This window comes from Canis lupus, chromosome 22, assembly GCF_011100685.1.
Source record: "Canis lupus familiaris isolate Mischka breed German Shepherd chromosome 22, alternate assembly UU_Cfam_GSD_1.0, whole genome shotgun sequence".
NCBI classification, from domain to species: Eukaryota; Metazoa; Chordata; class Mammalia; order Carnivora; family Canidae; genus Canis; species Canis lupus.
In genome coordinates this window covers 34,550,966-34,572,391 of record NC_049243.1, presented here as the reverse complement: position 1 = coordinate 34,572,391, position 21,426 = coordinate 34,550,966, and the positions used below count along the sequence as shown (strand labels likewise).

The window sequence follows — 21,426 nt, the reverse complement described above, 5'->3', positions numbered from 1 at the left end:
AAGAACAAAGATTTTCTGGACTCCAGCAAGGGTCAGGTGTGCCAGTGGAGCTCACAGCTTGCTCTGAAAAGTTAGCAGTTTAAGAAGCATTGAGATGCTCTAGGAACAGCTCTCTTTTGGTTACTTCCTAACCAAAGGTGAGGTGGAGGGGGATTGATGGTCATCCCATTTTCAAATTTCTGAAGTCATTCTCTAAATCATTCAGGGGTATCAGGATCCTCCCGAGTCTTTAGTTTTATGTTTTCACTATAATGTTCCAGGTTTTCTAGGGTTGGGAAGCTGTCCTGGTTGTCCGCAAACTTCCTCTAGGCTGCTCATGACAGCCATTGTGATCCTGGAAGCCTGCCTATGTCTCAGTCTCAGCTGACGCTTACAGTGGCAGTGGAAGTACAGGCAGAAAACAAAGATCTGAAGGCTCTGGTGCGGGTGGTCTTGGACAAATGCAACCAGGTTGAGTAGGGGCTCCATGTGACACAAGTGATTTTGAATCTCTGGGATCTGTCCAGTTGCAATGAATTGACCTTGTCAGTAGATCAAATTTCTCTACGGTGCTTTTTCTTGTTTTGAAGGCAATCTTTGGCAATTATGGGCTTCAGTTGGTAGCACAAGTAGGTTTTGAACACTGATTAAGACCTCTCTTACACATTTTATTTTTATTTCTGTTCTTCTTTGAACATTTCTGTCAGATTGTAAAAAGGAAAGGGGGAATTAAAGCTTGCTCTCTCCTATGTTGACATCTTGCTTAAAATCTTCCAAATTCATACATTTAATCATAAATATCAAAATAAAAATATATATGTATATTACCTTTAACTTTAGACTATCAAAGATTTATGTTCGAGATTTAATTATTCTTTGAAATATGAAGCTTAGGATAATTTTCTTTGGAAAAAATAAAGCCAACCCTTTATTTGATGAAGATTCATACTCAACTGAATTGCTGAAATAAACATGACTCTTATGGTAATTAGACAGTAATGCTGTCGTTTGTATAAATAAATAAGTAGCATGATAATTCTGTTGGCTGGCCTTCCTTACCAATTGCTTGGATGAACAAAGTGCAGAATGATTTCTCTGATCTACTTCATCGAGGGGCGTAGGAACTAAGGTTTTGATAGGGGAGCTGAGGAAGATGTCAGCTAGTTATTATAATGAATTTACAAGGTCTATAGGTAAAATTTTCAGTGCTTAATGGGAAGAAGAACCATAGGACTTACAATTTTGTGTCTCTCATGAGCTACCCTATCACTTATGTATCTCTGGATGCTCTCTGGTGGGAGGGGTCTCATGGGCCCCTTTCAGTGCTACTGTGGGATCTCCCAGAAGAGCTGGACTTAGGGCTATGGGGGTGGTGAGGATGGGGGCAGCACAGTTGAGGGAGAGGGAGTAGGAGGAAATAGCATTTTGCCTAGGAATTGAGGTGGGTTGCTCATGCCCTACCCCCCCTGAGGAAGATGGGAATATTGGGTGCCAGTATTAATTCCCAGCACCGGGGGAGGCCAGCAGACTGGGAAATGAATGAGCCACCCAAGTCAACTGAGGGCAACTGTATCTTCCCAGGTGTCTGGACATTAAGCCCAACATAGCATCGGTGCTGATCTCTGCAAGAGCAAGGAGACCTGGGTTGGAGTAAGGGAACTTGCCTCTTGTTCTGGGATGCTGTAGGGAGTGGTCCAGACAGAGGAAACCTGAAAAAAAGCATAGGGACCGGCAATTGCAGGATATGAGCCATAGTCTTGAAGGGGCTGGAACAAATAGCCAGAGGGAATGAGAGGGAACCAGGGGCCAGCTGATGGCTGAAGCAAGACTTTGGTCTTTTGGCTCTCCATGTGATGGAGAGTCACGGAATGTTTATAAGCTGGAGAAGGAGAGATGGGTTAAGTTAGACTAGGATCTGAAGATATGTTTAGGAATGCCTGGCAAGTTCAGATGAAACATGGAGACTGGCAAAACGCAGAATGGTAGTCTGAAAAGGGCAGCTATACTGTCAGTCCCAAAATACTCTGGGCAAAGTGAGGATACACAGACCAAAGTGTCTGGTGAACCAACTAGCCCATTCCAGAGAGAGGAAGGGTATAGGGCAAGTCTAACATTCCCAGCTTTAGGAGTTCAAATATAACTTCTTTTGAGTATACACCAAAGTTACCATTTTCATGTTTTTTTAAAAATCAGTTTAATAAAATCAGATTGTGTTGAATATTTTTAAAGTGATATTTTATATCACACCTTTAATAATGACTATGTACTGATACTTGAATTTTCCTATACTTTACATTTATTTGATATTTCAATGATCTTATTGCTATTTTAGCATGTAGACCTTTGCTTTGCAAGGCTCTGACATGCCTGAATTTTAGTTATTACAGTCTATTTAAATAATACCAGTTCTCTAATAATGGGTTCAATTTTAAATTACTCGGTTATGGGATCCCTGGGTGGCGCAGCGGTTTGGTGCCTGCCTTTGGCCCAGGGCGCGATCCTGGAGACCCGGGATCGAATCCCACGTCAGGCTCCCGGTGCATGGAGCCTGCTTCTCCCTCTGCCTGTGTCTCTGCACCTCTCTCTCTCTCTGTGACTATCATAAATAAATAAAAATTAAAAAAAATAAATTACTCGGTTATATCAACTGTGAATAATTACATAACGTAGAAACATGCTGCTAGCTCCTCTATCCACAAATCATTTCATAAATAATAGATGCACATGATGATCAGTAAGCAATCACGTGACTTTTTTCAGACTCTGTCAGAGATTGGTCACTGCACACCTGTTATTCAATTCACCTAAAAGCATAAAAGTGTGTAGTTGTATTGCCATCTTATCTCCCAGGGGTATTTTACAAAAATGGATAAATAAAAGAGAAACTAGAACAATAAAGATGATGGTGCAGCAAAGAATTAGAAGTGATACCCCCAGGAACAAAAGTGGGTATGATCAGAAGATAGATAAGCATGGTAAGGTGGGTATTGCCCTCTCTGGAAGACTCAATATAGAGGAAGTTGGCAAAGGTAAACTTAGCATAAATGAGAAAGGTGGTTGTGATCAAATGTCCCAGAGGAAGTTAACCAGGGAGTAAATTTCACGTTAATGGAATTCTTGGAGGTGTTTCACAACACTGAAGGCACAAAAGATAAAACATTGAAAGCTGACCCAAGCTTAGAGGGAAGTTCAACACAGCATTGATTGTTCCATATCATGAGTATCATAAATGGAGATAGAGAAAGAAACATCATTCAAACTTTTTATGAGGAAAAAATAACTTTTTATGAGTTGTTTTTTTTTTTTCAAATAAGCACAACACTTCAGTTGTAAATGTTTTGAGCATTTTGATAAGATGTGTTCTAAATAAATATTAGTTTTACTATTTCTTCATTGCCTGTAAATGTTTAACTAACAATAAGATAGTTTATAATATTTCAATAAAAGTTTTTAAAGGTCATGGAACAATTATAATTCTTTCCATTGAATTTTAAGATAGCTTTGCTTGGTTTAAGCTCACGCTATCAATTTTATAATCTCAAATGAGAACTGTTCAGATAATAACGACACAAGAGGAACTACTCATTTATTTAGTTCAGTTAAATAACTCAGAAATCAGAAATAAATAAAAACTAATAACACTTCCCTTATATTTACTATTATTTATCACAGTGTTCATAGTTTTTTGCAATTTGTCTTCAGATTACTTCTCTTTTTATTCCTTAGAAGAACAGATCCATTTCTATCAACTTGTATTCATATTATATCAGATTACCAAGAATGCTCAGCATTTGCTATACATATATAGCAACTAAAAATATTTATCAAAAAATCTTTATCCCCATTTTATGTTCTGGATATATATATCACTTCCTCTGTTAGTTTTCTAGACTGGCCCTCCTCTTAATCAAATAATTTGCCATTCAGTTATCCCTTCATGTGAATGATTTTCTGTCTTTTTTTATTCAACATTGTCATATATTAAGTCAAATTATGAGCTATTCTTATGCTCCTATTCCTCTTGCTAAGTCAAATTATGAGCTATTCTTATGCTCCTATTCCTCTTGTTTACTGGTGTCCCCCAGTACATATCTCACTGTTACACCATTAGTCTAATAATAATTCAGTATATTTTTTGCCTAAAATATTTTAAATTTTAGCTATTTTTTCACTTTGCCAAAACACACACACACACACGCACACACACACACATTTTTAACTTCTGGGCAGCACTGTGGAGTTATAAGTTTATTAGAAAGCTACTTTCTGTTGTTGCTAATTTATAGATCCTTTTTCATATTGTGAGTACAGAAAAAGGTATAGTGTATATATGTATCTATGTTCTTTGGAGAAATATCAGGAAAAATAGATTTGAGATTATGGACTTATTTAGAAGACACATATGTAAGTTATGAATCAAATCTATGTATTAGTAAAATTACTAAATTATTAAATTCATTCCTATGTAAGATCTATCAATATCATAATTGTTTTAGACTACCCATAAGTGGTATGCTAGACAATCAATGGTATAGGATTGGCTTTTGTTTACCATGCCTTCATAGATGTATCTTGCGAGGAGTTGCTGTGGCCAAGTACAAAAAGGGTGTTCCCTGTATTCTCCTTAGGATTTTGATGGATTCTTATCTCACGTTTAGAACTTTCAGCCGTTTTGAGTTTATCTTTGTGTATGGTGTAAGAGAATGGTGTAGTTTCATTCTTCTGCATGTGGATGTCCAATTTTCCCAGCACCATTTATTGAAGACACTGTCCCTTTTCCAGTGGATAGTCTTTCCTGTTTTGTCAAATATTAGTTAACCATAGAGTTGAGGGCCCATTTTGGGGTTCTTTGTTCTGTTCCATTGATCTATGTGTCTGTTTTTGTGCCAGTACCATACTGCTTGATGATCATAGCTTTGTAGAACAACTTGAAATCTGGCATTGTGATGCCCTAGCTCTGGTTTTCTTTTTCAATATTCCTCTGGTTATTCGGGGTCTTATCTGATTCCACACAAGTCTTTTTTTTTTTTTATAATTTTTATTTATTTATGATAGTCACAGAGAGAGAGAGAGAGAGAGAGGCAGAGACATAGGCAGAGGGAGAAGCAGGCTCCATGCACTGGGAGCCTGATGTGGGATTCGATCCCGGGTCTCCAGGATCGCGCCCTGGGCCAAAGGCAGGCGCCAAACCCCTGCGCCACCCAGGGATCCCCCACACAAGTCTTAAGATCATATGTTCCAACTCTCTGAAGCAAGTCCATGGTATTTTGATAGGGATTGCATTGAATGGGTAAATTACCCTTGGTAGCATTGAGACTTTCACAATATTACTTTTTTCAATCCATGAGCATGGAATATTTTTCCTTCTCTTTGTGTCTTCCTTGATTTCTTTCAGAAGTGTTCTGTAGTTTTTAGGGTATAGATCCTTTACCTCTTTGGTTAAGTTGATTCCTAGGTATCTTATGCTTTTGGATGAAATTTTAAATGGGATTGACTCCTTAATTTCTCTTTCTTCAGTCCCATTGTTAGTGTATAGAAATGCCACATATTTCTGGGTATTGATTTTGTATCCTGCCACATTGCTGAATTGCTGTATGAGTTCTAGAAATTTGGGATGGAGTCTTTTGGGTTTTCTATGTACAGTATCATGTCATCTGCAAAGAGGGAGAGTTTGACTTCTTCTTTGCCAATTTGAATGATTTTTATTTCTTTTTGTTATCTGACTGCTGAGGCTAGGACTTCTAGTACTATGTTAAATAGCAGTGGTGAGAGTGGACATCCCTGTTATGTTCCTGATCTTAGGGGAAAGGCTCCCAGTGTTTACACTTTGAGAATATTTGCTGTGCACTTTTCATAGATGGCTTTTAAGATGTTGAGGAATGTTCCATCTAACTTTACACTCTGAAGAGTTTTGATCAGGAATGGCTGCTGTATCTTGTCAAATATTTTCTCTGCATCTATTGAGAGGATCATATGGTTCTTGTTTTTTCTCTTGTTGATATGATCTATCATGTTCATTCTATTATGAGTGTTGAACCAAACTTGCATCCAGGAATAAATCCCACTTGGTCATGGTGAATATTCCTCTTATTATTATTATTCTTATTATTATGTACTGTTGAAGCCTATTGGCTACTATATTGTTGAGAATTTTTGCATCTGTGTTCATCAGGGATGTTGGTCTATAATTCTCCATTTTGGTGGGGTCTTTGTCTGGTTTAGGAATTAAGGTAATTCTGGCCTCATAAAATGAGTTTGGAAGTATTTCATCCCTTTCTATCCTTCAGAACAGCTTTAGTAGAATAGGTATTGTTTCTTCTTTAAATGTTTGATAGAATTCCCCTGGGAAGCCATCTGGCCCTGGACTTTTGTGTTTTGGGAGGTTTTTGATGACTGCTTCAATTTCCTCCCTGGTTATTGGCCTGTTCAGGTTGTCTCTTTCTTCCTGTTCCAGTTTTGGTAGTTTGTGGTTTTCCAGAAATGCGTCCATTTCTTCTAGATTGCCTAATTTATTGGCATATAGCTACCGATAATACATTTTTAAAATCATTTGTATTTCTTTGGTATTAGTTGTGACCTCTCCTTTTTCATTCATGATTTTATTAATTTGAGTCTTTTCTCTTTTGTTTTTAATAAGGCTGGCTCACGGTTTATCTATCTTATTAATTCTTTCAAAGAACCAACTCCTGGTTGTGTTTATCTGTTTACAGTTCTTCTGGTCTCTATTTCATTGAGTACTGTTTGAATCTTTATTAACTCTCTTCTTCTACTTGGTCTAGGGTTTTTTTTTTTTTTTTTTTTTTTTTTCTGTTCTTTCTACATCTCCTTTAGGTGCAAGGTTAGCTTGTGTATTTGAGTTTTTTCCAATGTTTTGAGAGATGCTTGTATTGCGATGTATTTCTCTATTAGGACTGATTTTGCTGTATCCCAATGATTTTGAATGGTTTTATCTTCATTTTCATTAGTTTCCATGAATCTTTTTAATTGTCTAATTTCCTGGTCGACCCTTTCATCTTTTAGCAGGATGTTCTTTAGCGTCTACATGTTTAAGTTTCTTCCAAATTTCTTCTTGTGACTGAGTTCAAGTTTCAAAGCATTGTGTCTGAAAATATGCAGGGGGCAATCCCAATCTTTTGGCATTGGTTAAGACCTGATTTGTGACCCAGTATGTGGTCTATTCTGGAGAAAGTTCCATGTGCACTTGAGAAGAATGTGTATTTAGTTGCATTTGGATGTAAAGTTATGTAAATACCTGTGAAATCCATCTGGTCCAGTGTATCATTTAAGTCTCTTGTTTCTTTGGAGGTGTTGTGCTTAGAATATCTGTCATTTGCAGGGAAGTGCTGTGTGGAAGTCTCTCAGTATCAGTGTATTAATATCTAAGTATGTCTTTACTTTGGTTATTAATTGATTGATATACTTGGCAGCTCCCACATTAGGGGCATAAATATTCATGATTGTTAGGTCCTCTTGTTGGATAGATCCTTTAAGTATGATATAGTGTTCCTCTTCATCTCTTACTACAGTCTTTGGTATAAACTTTAATTTATGAAATCTATTTGACAAACAAAATTTAACTTAATCCTTTTTCTGTATAAACTTTTACATTTCTCTTAATTTTTGTCCTTTGAGACTAAACTTTATTCTCTTGAAGATAGAGAATAATTATATAATATAATTATTGTATATTCTAAACTATATAAGCTAAAACATGAACATTAAGGTAAAATGCTAAGTGAAATAAGTCAATCAGAGAAAGACAAATGCCATATGATTTCACTCTTATGTGAATTTAAGAAACTAACCAAATGAACAAATGAAGAAAAAAAAGAGATAAAGAAAAAACTCTTACAACTCTTAAAGATTCTTAAACACAGGGACCAAACTGGTGGTTGCCAATGGGAGGGAGATGAGTGGAGGAACAGGTGAAATAGGCAGAGGATTAAAAGTACACCCATCATATCCAGCCCCGAGCAATGTATAGAATTGTTGAATCATTGTTGTACATTGTAGCTAATATAACACTGTATGTTAATTATACATGAATAAAAAAAATCTTTAGAAACACTTTCAATTTAATTCCAAAATACTTATCAAAATACTAGACTTAGATATTTTTATATCATCAATTTAAATATATTATTTTAATTTTCTGGTTCAATGTTTTATATTTTATTTATTTTTTAAAGATTTTATTTATTTATTCATGAGAGATACAGAGAGAGAGAGAGAGGCAGAGACACAGGCAGAGGGAGAAGCAGGTTCCACGCAGGAAGCCTGACGTGGGACTCAATCCTGGTTCTCCAGGATCAGGCCCTGGGCTGAAGGCGGCTCTAATCGGCTGAGCCACCTGGGCTGCCCTGGTTCAGTGTTTTAATAATCATTTTTATACTATTAAGGTTTCATATATGATAGCTTTTCAATAGAAACATTTAATGATGGAGAGTAGTGAAACCAAATTTTAGTCTGTGACTAGCAGAGAATTTTAACCACTTCAATTTCCAATATCCAGTAGCTTATGTGTAATCCCTGATTATATCTCCAGGTTTTTAATATTCCTGACTCCAAAAGACCTCGATCATAGTAATTTTCAAGTTCTGCTTGCAAGGTGAGATTTCTTATTATAATTTAATACTTTAGAACCTATCTATAATTCAGAATAATGCATGACTGATTAAATAAATAAATCTAAATAACTTATTGTCATATTAGAAACGTAGAAATCAAAATGTATTCAACTGGTTCAATTATATTATTAAGTGTGGTAGTCTATTGTTAGAATCAAATCTATGAAACTGAACTGTTTTGAAGCTTAAATAAGGCCAAATATCCTGTTTTTGAATCATTTTAAAATTAATATACTTTTCTGATTAGAGTTTTTTGGAAAAGAGGACCAAAAAAGTGTGCCCTCAGCTGAAATATAGGTCATTTGATAGTATCCACATTTTTACCATGTGTTGCTTACATTATGTCTTCCTTTCAACATATCTTCCTGCTGGTTTCTATGGTGATGGTTTAATCCATATTGAACTGAATAGAGGATGATTGGTGTGCCCAGCATGATAGAAGCAGACACTATCTTCTTGCTTAGCTCTAATTGATTAGATTGGGTCTGTTCAGAATTTCCCATTAGTGTTATGGTATTTCCTGACTTTAGAGCATGGCCCTTACTATTAAAATATAGGATTTCTGGAGTCACGAATGAATGCCTAAGGTGCTCAGTGATGTTTCTACTCAAGACACACAGAACTCCAACATGTTGAAACAATGCTCCATTTTGCTTTAAACATGATAGTGGTTACGCTCTTCGAGACCATAAACTTCTCATCTTTATCTGCCCAGACCAATTCTTGGTCAAAAACATATAGGAAATCATCATGAAGACTTTTGGGGCCAGATTTTGGGATAGCCTGCTATTTTCCAATAATATATTTTGCAAATTTCAACTGTTTTTGAAAACTGAACTCCATTTGTTGTGTCCTCAGCTCAGAAAAAAACTACCTCCATCTCTGCCCTCCTTAGCAACAGTTCTGAGTACATTAATGTTGAAAGCTAGAATGAGGGTAAGGCTTTCCTTATTTGTCTCCCTCCCATCAACTTTCAGAAAACACTACTTGTTTTCCTATGCCTAAAAAATATTTGCGTGACATATTTGTTCCAGTTTTAAAGATGGGTACTGTTAGAGTTAAGTCCAGCACCAGCACCTCCAAAATGTTCTGAAGCAAATTTGTCATTAACTATAAAATGTAATCTTGCTTTTTATAACCTAGTTTTAAGGTTATAATTTTAAGTTTTAAGGTTACAATTTCAGTGTTTAGTCCTCATTTTAGTGGATATCAAAGAAGTATTGATTTCATCTTATCCTAAAATGATGAAGAAATATATCATCTATTCATGAGTGTATAAGAAATATATATTCAAATATATCTACATCTATTAGTTTCCAAATAATCAAGTCTATTTTATTCAAAATTTTGTTTTTTATTTCTGCTATTTAGTGTCCTCTTTTATGAGAATGTAGTATTTAATATTTTGGTTTTGAAGCTCATAGTTATTTTTATAATGGCTTAATATTTAGTAGCTTTCACATATATTTTCTGACTGCTTGAAAATATTTATTGTTTTAGGATACAAAACTTCTATATAGAGTTAATTATATTTAGGTCATTATCTTTGTTTTGTCATCTAGTTTATCTTTTGAATTTAGAAATACCTGTGCTAAAGTTTACTTTTGGATTTCTGCAAATGTACATTTATCTATCTATCTATCTATCATCTATCTATCATGTATTTCTTTATTGGTTTTGTATCATTAACAGGTGTTATTTGCATTTTCCTTTAATTCTATTTTTTCTGCTAATAATTTAAGAAATTCTATTTCTTATGAAAAATCAATACCTAAAAACAAACACTGTTTGGCATTACTTTTACGTTTGCTTTTATGAAAGAGACTTACCTGCAATGACATTATGGGAAATCCCCACTCATAGGAACCCATTCCTACTCCCTATTGCCAATTTCTCTGAAGGTTTGAAATGAAGGATTTCATTTAGACCAGTAATATTCACTTGCACCATTTTAATAATTTTTCTTGTTCAGAGCTACTAATGATTTAATTATTTGAGGCATCTGTCTTACTATGTATCTTATCCTTTCCTGCCACATTGCTCCTTTGTCTTGGATTCTTTATCAGTAACTAAAATGAAGAAAGATGGCAGAGGGTAGATAGTTGGAATAGTTTCTCCCCAGTTTATAAAGATAATTTTGAACTTAAAAAAAAAAACCACAAGTCATGGGGCCTATGTGGCTTTTCAGATTTAGCTTAAAATGAAATAAGAACATGCAGAGTGATATGCATTTTAATAAAATCTTGTGCTCTCTTTTCTCTCTCTCTCCCTCCCACCCCCCACATATAGACTTACAAAACATAACTATTAATAAATAATTGTAAAACTATTCATAGCTTGAAAACTAAAATAGAATTGCATTCTAAGAGTTCATATTAAATATATCAAATATAAGATATCACAAAATGTAATGTTTTTTATGCCCTAGAAAGATTATAACAGATTGTTTCTTCTATGTAAATTTGTGTGTGATACATGCAAATAGTTTTAATGACAATTTCAGTTGTTCACATTCTGCAAATTTTCACATGGTACTTTGTGTTCCCTAGTAATAAATTTCTTCTCAAGTAATTGAAGTTATTTATATACAATGTTTTCATAAGCAGTGACTTCATTATTCTTGATTAATTTGGGAAGATGAGAAATGTGCATTATAACGATAGGTAGCAACAAAATAATTAAGGCTAAAATGAATTATGCCAAAATCAACCTCATATTAACATGTTTTATCTATACTGCAACTTAATCAAATTACTACTGTAAATAATTCATAGTGTAGTAATTTAACAGCTTATAAATCTTAAAAAAAGATATGACATTTTAGTCTTTTGTGCATCTGTAAAACAACTTGTTAGACTATTACAAATCTAAATGACAATACATAATTTAGTATTCCAATCACAACATACATGTTTTGGGTATTGGTTTCCAAATAAAGCTGAGATAAAACTGAATAAAACCTCATGCTCATTATCAATGTGAAAGAGCCCACGAATCAAATTCTTCCAAAACATGTTCTCCATGGTTGGTTGACTATTTTCATCCTGTCACAGAACAAATGGAAATAGATTCATTTTGTTACACTGGAAGCCAGGAGGTAAATACATGTCTATGACATTTTGGAAGTGGCTTTCTTTTCTAGAAGTGTATAATTCCCAATGATTTATAAGAGAAAAATATAACCTTATTATTTTGGATTATCTGTTTCCCTTAAAGTTGATTTATCCTTATATTTTAAAATATATTTTGTTGCAAATTTTGTACCAATAGATATGGATTTGAATTATATATTATTTAACAGTAAAATTTAAATTTTTGCTACTAAAATTTGGCATGCACCTGGGTGGCTCATTCAGTTAAGTGTCCAACTCTTGATTTCAGCTCAGGTCATGATCTCAGGGTCTGAGATGGAGCAGCAGGATGAGCTATGCTCAGTGGAATGTTTACTTGGCATTCTCTCTCCTTCTCCCGCTGCCTGTTTCCATTGCATGTTCTCTCTTGCTCTCTCCAAAGTAAATGAATACAAATCTTAAAAAAAACCAAACAATTAAAAAGCTATAACACACAAAATATAAGATTAAAAACATAACTTATAAAGGTGTCTATTTTTAATACTATAAGGTTGCTGTTTTTAATGCAAAATATGATACTAAATGTAATAAGATTATTTCTAGGTGGTTAAATTTATTTTATGGAATATTTACAATTAATTAAGAGATTTTCTTAACAGAAGATGACATTTTCCCTCTTTTTTACTTAGAACTTCATATTCTAGGTATGAAATAGATTTATTCAGCTAGTTATGTTTCTGAAAACAATCTCTTCTAAAACTTTAGTAATGTTCATAAAAGTGGTATTTTCCTCTGTAAAACTCGTTTCCCATGTGCACACAGATTTCTGCCATACCCTTCAATTTTAATAGTTTATATTATTAAAGAAAATTTATTAAATTAAAATAGAATTAAAAAGTGGCACATATTCTTGTCCTTAATAATCTAACTCTAAATACAGTTCTGGCGACACTACAAGGTCAAGTGATCACAGAAGTTGATAGTGTGTAGTCCTTCAATCATTCAAAACAATTACATGAAAAAGACAATCTGATTAAACTCGGGTGTATCTGAAACCCATCTCTTATCTCCTTATCAAAACAGGTAAACTCACATACATACTCACACCCACACCCAAACACATAATTTGCCTCACATAATAATGTGTGGTTGCCCATAACTGAAAAACTGCAAGAGTGATTCAAAGGTCCATGAATCCCCCTGGCTACTTGATGCATCATCTCACTACTATATTAATGTGATGACTTACAGTTTATTTGAAGGTCAGCTGTACTTGTGTTTGAATTCCTTGAAATTTCTCTAACCTTTATTTTATATCCCTCTTGGCTTTGCCTGAGTGTAGAGTAATAACTTTTCCCCCAAAATACCTGAATGTGACATGGAAACCAATTAAAAACCAAATACAATATTTGCAACAAGAAAATAAAAAGTACTAGTTAAATTTCAGGTTAAATACAGTGGAATGAGTCTTTTCCCCTGGAAGCACCAGTTAGTTAATGGTAAAAAGGTAAAGAAATAAACTGGTCACGACAAAGAGAATAGGATAATAGACTCACATTTCCTCCAAATAATTCAATAAATTTTGAAGAAAAATATGGATGGAGAGGGTAGGACCACTTGCTTACTAGAGGTAAACTATAAACTAAGTACTTACAGTGGGCTATAACGTTGGCGAAAAAAATGACTTCTCCCGGAGTCTCTTAAGGTCTCAAGATTTGGAACCACCATCACCAAGAAAGGTGATAATTAAATGTAGGATGAAAATCAGGAAGATGGATTGAAAATATGTATATGGAGCATTTATATCCTCGGATACTTTCCTTCAACCTGCAGAACCAGGTCACCACTCTCCTAAAAGATGAAAGTTATTCTCAGAAGAAAGTTACCTGAGAGGCTTCAGCCTTAGGGACAATGAGGCACCCAGAGACTGCAACTCTTGCAGCAACTTGGAGCAATAGAGGAGGGTTATGTGACTGCCCGAACTGTGGGGTATTTGTATTTCTCTTTTGTTGCTGTCAACAAAATCTGGACAATAAGCACCATCAGCCCAGAAATGAACAAAAATTAATAATGTCAATATAAAAAGTGTATACAATGAAACAATTCTTTTGGGTTGGGTGCATGGATTTTCAAATCTGAAAACTGAGGCATTTTATCTTAGGTGACAATCTCAAAATAACAAAAGAAGTACTAGAAAGAAGGCAATAGGCAAAGTCTTTGAGTCTGTTGAAAACAAGAACAGAATGGAGAGGTGGCTCCGTTTCTTATATGAAGAGGATAAATTGAGTCTTATTTCAAAGAGTTAATATCATATATCAGTTTCATGCTCCTTAATATATAATACTAACATTTAAAAATAACCCCTTTGCCTTTCTATATTCACTCTATTTTAGATGCAGTGTGTTTTGTAATGATGATTAAGTCAATTCATTTTATTCAATGACAATGGAGGTTACAGGGATAATAGGGTTTTGATAAAGATTTTTTAGTTGATTTTGTAACCAGAATAAGAAAGTCATAGGCTATCTCTAGACATTAATGAATAATCAATTATAATTCTTTAAAAGTAGTCTGATTCATTTGCTAGTTCACAGAGTATCAAAACACTTTTTCCCATATTGATTCACATTGTTTCAGTGCAAAGTAGTAGAATAATTCATTGATTACTGTGAAATATAGTATATTTAATATTGTGGTAGGCTGAATAATGGTGCCCCAAAGGCAGTCACATCCTAATTCCTGGATCCTGTAAATGTTACCTTATATGGAAAATATGATTAATGCATACGCATACGAGATTAAATTAAGGAACATAAAATGGAAAGTTTATTCTGAATTATCATCATGGTGGAATTAAATGAAATCACATTGTTCTTATAGGAGAAAGTCAGAGGGAGATGATAGACAGGAGACGCTCTTCTTCATTGCTTCTTGAGGTGAAAGTGATACCCTGGTGTCAGGGAATTAGACATGTCCTTGATGACTATTTATGAGCAGCCAGGAATAGTCCAAAGTTTATTGAAAGTTTATTAATAAATGGTTAATGTGGTTGTGTTTCAGTAAATATTGACACTTTAATTTGAATTTCATAAAATGTTAACTTTGCATAAAAAGAATTATTCTTCTTTGGACTTCTTCACCCTTTTAAAAATTTAAAAGAGGGATGCCTGGGTGGCTCAGCGGTTGAGCACCTGCCTTTGGCTCAGAGTGTGATCCTGTGGTCCTGGGATCGAGTCCTGCATTGGGCTCCCTGCATGGAACCTGCTTCACCCTCTGCCTATATCTCTGCCTATGTCTCTGCCTACGTCTCTGCCTCTCTCTGTGTGTTTCTCATGAATAAATAAATAAAATCTTTTTAAAAATAAAATAAAAATTTAAAAGAAATATTTTTAGCTCAAGGATTGTGCAAATAGGCAGCTGGCTGGATGTTGCAGTCTGTATTTTGGTAATCCATGGTATAGAAAGGGTATTATATTTGGAACATCAGGGAATCTTTTGAATTTAAAAAATAACTAAACTGGGATCCCTGGGTGGCGCAGAGGTTTGGCGCCTGCCTTTGGCCCAGGGCGCGATCCTGGAGACCCGGAATCGAATCCCACGTTAGGCTCCCGGTGCATGGAGCCTGCTTCTCCCTCTGCCTGTGTCTCTGCCTCTCTCTCTCTCTCTCTCTCTGTGACTATCATAAATAAATAAATAAATAAATAAATAAATAAATAAATAAATAAATAATAAATAGCTATGACATTCCTGGTGAGGGAGAATTACAGTTTCTAGCACAGAATAGGGACTTAAAAACTAAATATTGACTAAGTGAATAGAGATGGGGGACATAGGTAATGATTGTTCTAGAATAAAGGATTGCTATTTAAAAATCTACAACGAAAGTGAACCATGAAGTTTTGGAGAGATCAAAATGCATTTAGTGAGGCTGGCTTGAAGACCATGTAATGTAGAAGAGAAAGCATGTGATATTAAGAGACTCATTTCAAAGCTTTCACCTGAGGTCTCTTCCTTTGCAAAATGGGTAATAATATTCTTCTTTCAGCATTGTTTAGGTAGTTAGATGAGATAATTGATACAGAACTGCTACATGGAAAGAGAGCTTACTTTTATTCTTTAGCTTCTTTTCTAAGACTATGCCTAATTAAATTTTTCATTTTGACTTTATATAATTTAATTGTTTATCTTAGGAATCAATGCTTCCAAATTAATGTGATTAAACTCCAAATGTACAGTTTTATCAAATTAGCCAGTTTGATTTCATCATGTTTATTTAAAATTTTTTACAAATTTGTGAAAGTTGTTGGTAATATTGCTGTAGCTTAGGTAAACTGAATTAAAACCTTGTGTTATTTTGTTTTGTTCTGCCTTATTTTTGGTTGGTAAGGGCAAGCAGAGATTAAAATGTCGCTATTTATAATTTATTTATAATCTAGTCCTAAATTAGTTCTTTTTCTATTAATTTACTCAACAAATATTTACTGAGGACACAATCACATGCAGCAATTACCTCTATGCTATAACTTCAAAAGATAGGATATACTTTTACCTTAAGAACAAATCCAAAGTATAATTAACCACCTTAACAAGAAAGGTAGAAGTCTTCACCGCCCTTCAAATAATCAAGAATGGATTATTTATTCCACTGTTAAATAGATGGCTAATTGAACATATACCACCTCCTCCTTACCTGCTATGTGTACTTAGTGCTGAGCACACAGCTTAGTAAGCTCTCAGGTATCATAGTGCTATTTTTCCTTTAATGTTATGTTTGACCTATACATGTATAATACTATTCAGGATGCTATTGGACAATTTGTCGTATGGACAGCGAACTTAAATGAAAAATCTGTCCACTCAACATAAGGAAAAATGCTTTTACAAAAGTTTCACTTTTTTTTTAAAGTTTCACTTTTTAGATGAGATTTAATTAATTAGATATGAGAAAATGTTGCTAATGGATTCAGTTAGGGGACATTGCTCTATGCATTTTGATTGTCATCAAAACTGTCTAACATTCCCTCTTGGCTCCATTCCACTGACATGTGTGGCCTTTGGAATGTCATGGAAGAAAGCTCCAGGTTACTCATTTATAAAATGGCAGCATAAAGATCTATAGACCTCACATAAATTCAACATGGATAATTATCAAACTTTTGTAAAATGTTAGGTAATACAATTTAGCCTTTAGATAAGTGTTCTATATCTCCCAGCAATATGTAAATTATCCTTGTGACCTTAAGTCATTACTAGAAACCAGTGGGGGGAGTTTATGAGTCAGAGAAATAGATTTCAAAACTTTTCTTTGGTTTATTTTCCCTTATATAGCAAGAAAAAGAATTATGAAATAAAAATCATTAGAAAGCAAATCAAAGTTAACAAAATTTTGAAACTTTTCTAACATGATTATCAACAGATATGGATTGCACACTAATTCAGAGTTCTATGCTAGCTCAGGAAAAATAGGATATTTTCCATACGAAAGTAAGTGATCTATAATTGTCAAATTATTTTTAGTATTACAAATAACTAAGGTAAACAAATTGTGTCAAAACCATCTGAAAAACTATGGTGATAATCTATTTTAGTTTTTATCTTTGTTGTTAATCTTGATAAAGCTTTTTAAAAAGTAACATTTCTATGGTGAAGAAATACTTTCAGGAGTAATGACTTCCATCGTGCAGTTCAGGAGGCATTTATAAATGGCTTGGGAGTTCTACTCTTCATGCCACAACTCATAATTCTCCAAATCTTCCACAGGGCTGCTGGCATTGTATGAACATTGTTTAAAACCTCTGTATCTTCCTCAAAAATAGAATACAGAATTCTTTGATTTAGCATTAAAATGAGTCCCCAACATTATTGTCTGGATTCTGCTTACCTACTCAATGTTACCTTTCACTTATCCCTCTTCTATATATTAAATTTTGGTTTCTAAAAAACAATATGCAACTTTTTCAAGGTTCTACACCATTCACTTTTTCTGTTCCAGCCATTCTTTTTGTTGTTTTTATAAAAAATATTTTATTTATTTATTTGAGAGAGAGAGAGAGAGAGAGAGAGAGGGAGAGAGAGAGAGAGAGTGCACATGGCAGACAGAGGGAGTGGGAGAAGCATGCTCCCAGCTGAGCAAGGAGCCCCATGTGGGGCTCAATCCTAGGACCTCAGGATCATGACCTGAGCCGAAGGCAGACCCCAACTGAGCCATTCAGGTGCCCTATTCCAGACATTCTAAGCTTACTCCAGATACTTAGATATACTAAGTAGGTTTGTAATTTTTCTTATGTTTTTTTTCTTTCTAAAATACTTTCTTCCACTACCTTCCTTCAATGTCCATATATTCTTCAGTTTAAATATTGGAAGATTCTTTCACAGAAATGAAATTCAATGGCCATTATTAAGTTAAATTTTAATTTACATCAACTCAATTTAACCAGTAGCTTACATTAATCACTCATACACTGCTCTAGCTTCCAAGGACATGTAGATGAAGCCTACAATTCTTACTCCCAAATACCTAATATTTAATTAGAGAAAACCTAATCAAATAAATAATTGCATTTTTGTATATTGTATGTTATCATAACACTGGGCCTAGTTAGCACGTTAATGTCTAGCAGGGATAGTTAGTGCCCTAATAATTTAGAGGAGGCTCTTTGGAAGAGGTAGCACCAAAGCTGGTATGTGAAGAAGCAGGAGTCAAGCAGATCAAAGAGAAGGCAATGGGGAAAAGGAGCACAGACCATATAAAAGACATATGGTGAGTGATGCTACTTGAGGGAAACAGGCAGAGTTAACCAGTGTGCCATATCAAGGAGTTTCTACATAACCTGGAGGATAATATGAAACCTATGGGAAGCGATTAAGCAGAGAAATATATGTGATAGGATGAATATCTATAAATGATATTACTGATAATTGATTAGAATTATTCAGAGGGGCCAAGGATAGAGAGAGACTAGTTTGAAAGGCCTAATGGTAATTGAGAAGTAGAAGATAATCACCTGGACTACATTGTAGGAAGAAGATGGAGAACGGTAAACAGATTTTGATGATAAAATCAATTGCCCCTAATGATTAATTATATGTGAGAAATGGAAAACAGAAGTGAGAAAAAAGGGTCACATTTGTGGCTTAGGTAAACATTTAGACGTTTGAAGAAAAGGTCTTTTATGCGGTATAAAGACAAGTTCATGAAAATAATATATGCACTAGGCTTTTAATAAACTACAGTATGATTCTGATAATCATATCTAATTCTTCCTAAGCAAAAACTAGGGGGGTGGGGAAACTTAACCAGAGGTATAAAGGAAAGTGTCCACGTCTTGATAAAATTTAGATAGTATTTTTTTTTTTTTACTTATGTCGAGTATACTTTTTCTCTGGTGTCTTTACTATTCTGTCTACCAAACATTGAACATAGAACTTTAATAAATTATTTTCATATATTTAATATTGTCTTTATATTTCAAAAGTGAATATAAAATAAAATATTTTCTAAAATAGTTATCAAAGAAGTTGTGAGCTGATGTGTGCATGGCTGTGCATTTTTTTCTGTACAAACATCTGAGCCCTTACATATATAATAAAACAAACAAAAACCATTAAGATCAGGCAGGTTTATAGTCTTATGCACTAGAAATTTCCAAATAAAAAAAAATTCAGTGTTATGATTCATGAGGAAGACAAATCACTTTCATCAATGCTAAAGAAAAAAGGCCCTCCTTTAACATATTTAATACGTATAGTTTTATACAATGGGTGATTCAGTATACATTATTAGAGCAGATCATCATTAAAGACTGATTTTTTAGAGTTCCAAATTTGCTTTGTATTAAAGTTAAGCAGAACTGTCTAATACTACTAATAATAAGAGTGATAGTAATAATGAAAAGAGGAGGAGGAAGAAACAAGGGACCTTATTTTTAGCAGGGAAGGATCATTTTTGTTTTTTTTGGGGGGGTGAAGGATCATTTTATCTAAAGTTATATTTGTATCACTAATGCACATTTACAAAGAAAAATACTGTGGTGGCACATTGTGTTCTCTGGAGGGAATCATATTTCCAAGGGGTCTGGGAATCTTGGTAAAAGACTTTAAATTCAGAATATTTATAAGCAATACTACAACTTACTTTTTTCTAGTTTTCTTCTCAGATATTTTATGAAGCAAATAGTCAGGACATATTGCCCTTCATCTATCCCCTGTATTCTTTTCACTTTTTGAAAACCTCTCATTCTTACTCAATCAGACACACAGACTCCTTCAGTCACAACTTCCAGTACAGTTACATTTTATGGCTTTGGCAATAATTTTAAATTTAATTTCTAATTTAGACATGGTCAATGTTCTCACCTTTGCTCTGATCCCAAGTCCTTCTCTCTTTAAATCAGCAGAAACAGGACTGACAGGAAGGGAATTAAGATGAGAAAGCAATCACCCTGTGTCTCTCCATAATAGTCCCCCTTCTTCACTCTGTGGCAATCACAGCAGTGGGTGAAGAGAGGTCCAAACAGGGAGCAGAGGGTAGAGGTAGTGCAGTCCATTCTAACAGCACAGTCTCCTTGGATTTTGTGTTGAGTATGTCAGATATTTACAAAGGAGCAGAGCAATCCCTTGATAACCACCAGGATCTACACATAAGATGTAATAAGAAACAACCACATTTTTAATCTATATAAAGATAACTCAAAATGTAATAAAGCTGTTGAGAGATAATCTGTTTTTATCAAGAAATCTCACTTTCAAGACTATTACACAAAATGTATCATACACAAATATTATAGTTAGAATATATGTATAACATAAAAAGTTATATTAAGATGAATACTGATGGCCACGCTGCCCAGCTTGACAATTTGAACATAAATAGTACTTTGGAAATCCTCTAACTAGAGTTGCGATTTTTATATTAACCATCCCTTTGATTTTCTTTACAATTTAAACATTTGTCTGTTGCAATAATATATATATCATTTTCTTGGCTTGAACTCTATGTAATTCATGTAAAACTGTGTGCTCTGGTCAGTACATTTCACTTATTTGGCCCAAAATGACATATTGATGACCTATCTAAGTGGACATATGTAGTCATGGTACATTTGTTTTCAGTGATTTCTTTTACTATTTTATAAGGATACACATGATTTATTTCTTCTTTGTTCTATTGATGGGCAGTTCCTGGGAAAATGTTCAAAATAGTTAATAATAAGTGGTGCATAAAAACTAAACAATCAAAATAGAATCGTAACCACTCTGAACAAATTACAACTTAAAAGAAACAGCCATATCAGTGAATCTCAACTATGTAGATAGCTTCCTTTTTCCTTCTTAATCAAAATAAGTTTGATATGAATATCAAACTAACTTACCTTGGTGCAAATGCATTGACCTTTTTTTTTTAAAGAAATACACCTAGCAGTAAAAATCGCCAAGTCATCGAATACGCACATGACTGTTTTTCTTAATACCAAATGGCTCACGGTGTTGTGTCACTTTCATGTCATCAGCAATATATGTGAGTTCCTCTTAATCCACTTGCCCTGGTTCTTGTGTGCATCTTAAGTTTTCTGTCTGGTGGAAAAAGGTTTTAAAAAAAGAAAAAAAAAACTGCAACATCAAACCTGGTAAACTGTACATAACCCAGGTATCAATAAAGATGAGTCTAATAATATAATAAGATTAGTGATAGGATAGGTTCTGTTCTTCATGAGGGAAAAGAATACTTAAATATCTGAAATACTTAAATA

The 21,426-nt window shown here is 34.2% G+C and overlaps 1 long non-coding RNA gene across 3 annotated transcripts in view; it reads left to right on the top strand.

Moving 5' to 3' along the window:
• Positions 1-21,426, top strand: part of LOC111091669 — a 355,249-nt gene that overhangs the window by 280,981 nt on the left and 52,842 nt on the right. For all 3 annotated transcript variants that reach the window (XR_005376441.1, XR_005376438.1, XR_005376439.1), the window contains one exon: positions 8,525-8,587. This is a non-coding gene — a long non-coding RNA (uncharacterized LOC111091669). The remainder of the gene's footprint in view (positions 1-8,524; positions 8,588-21,426) is intronic.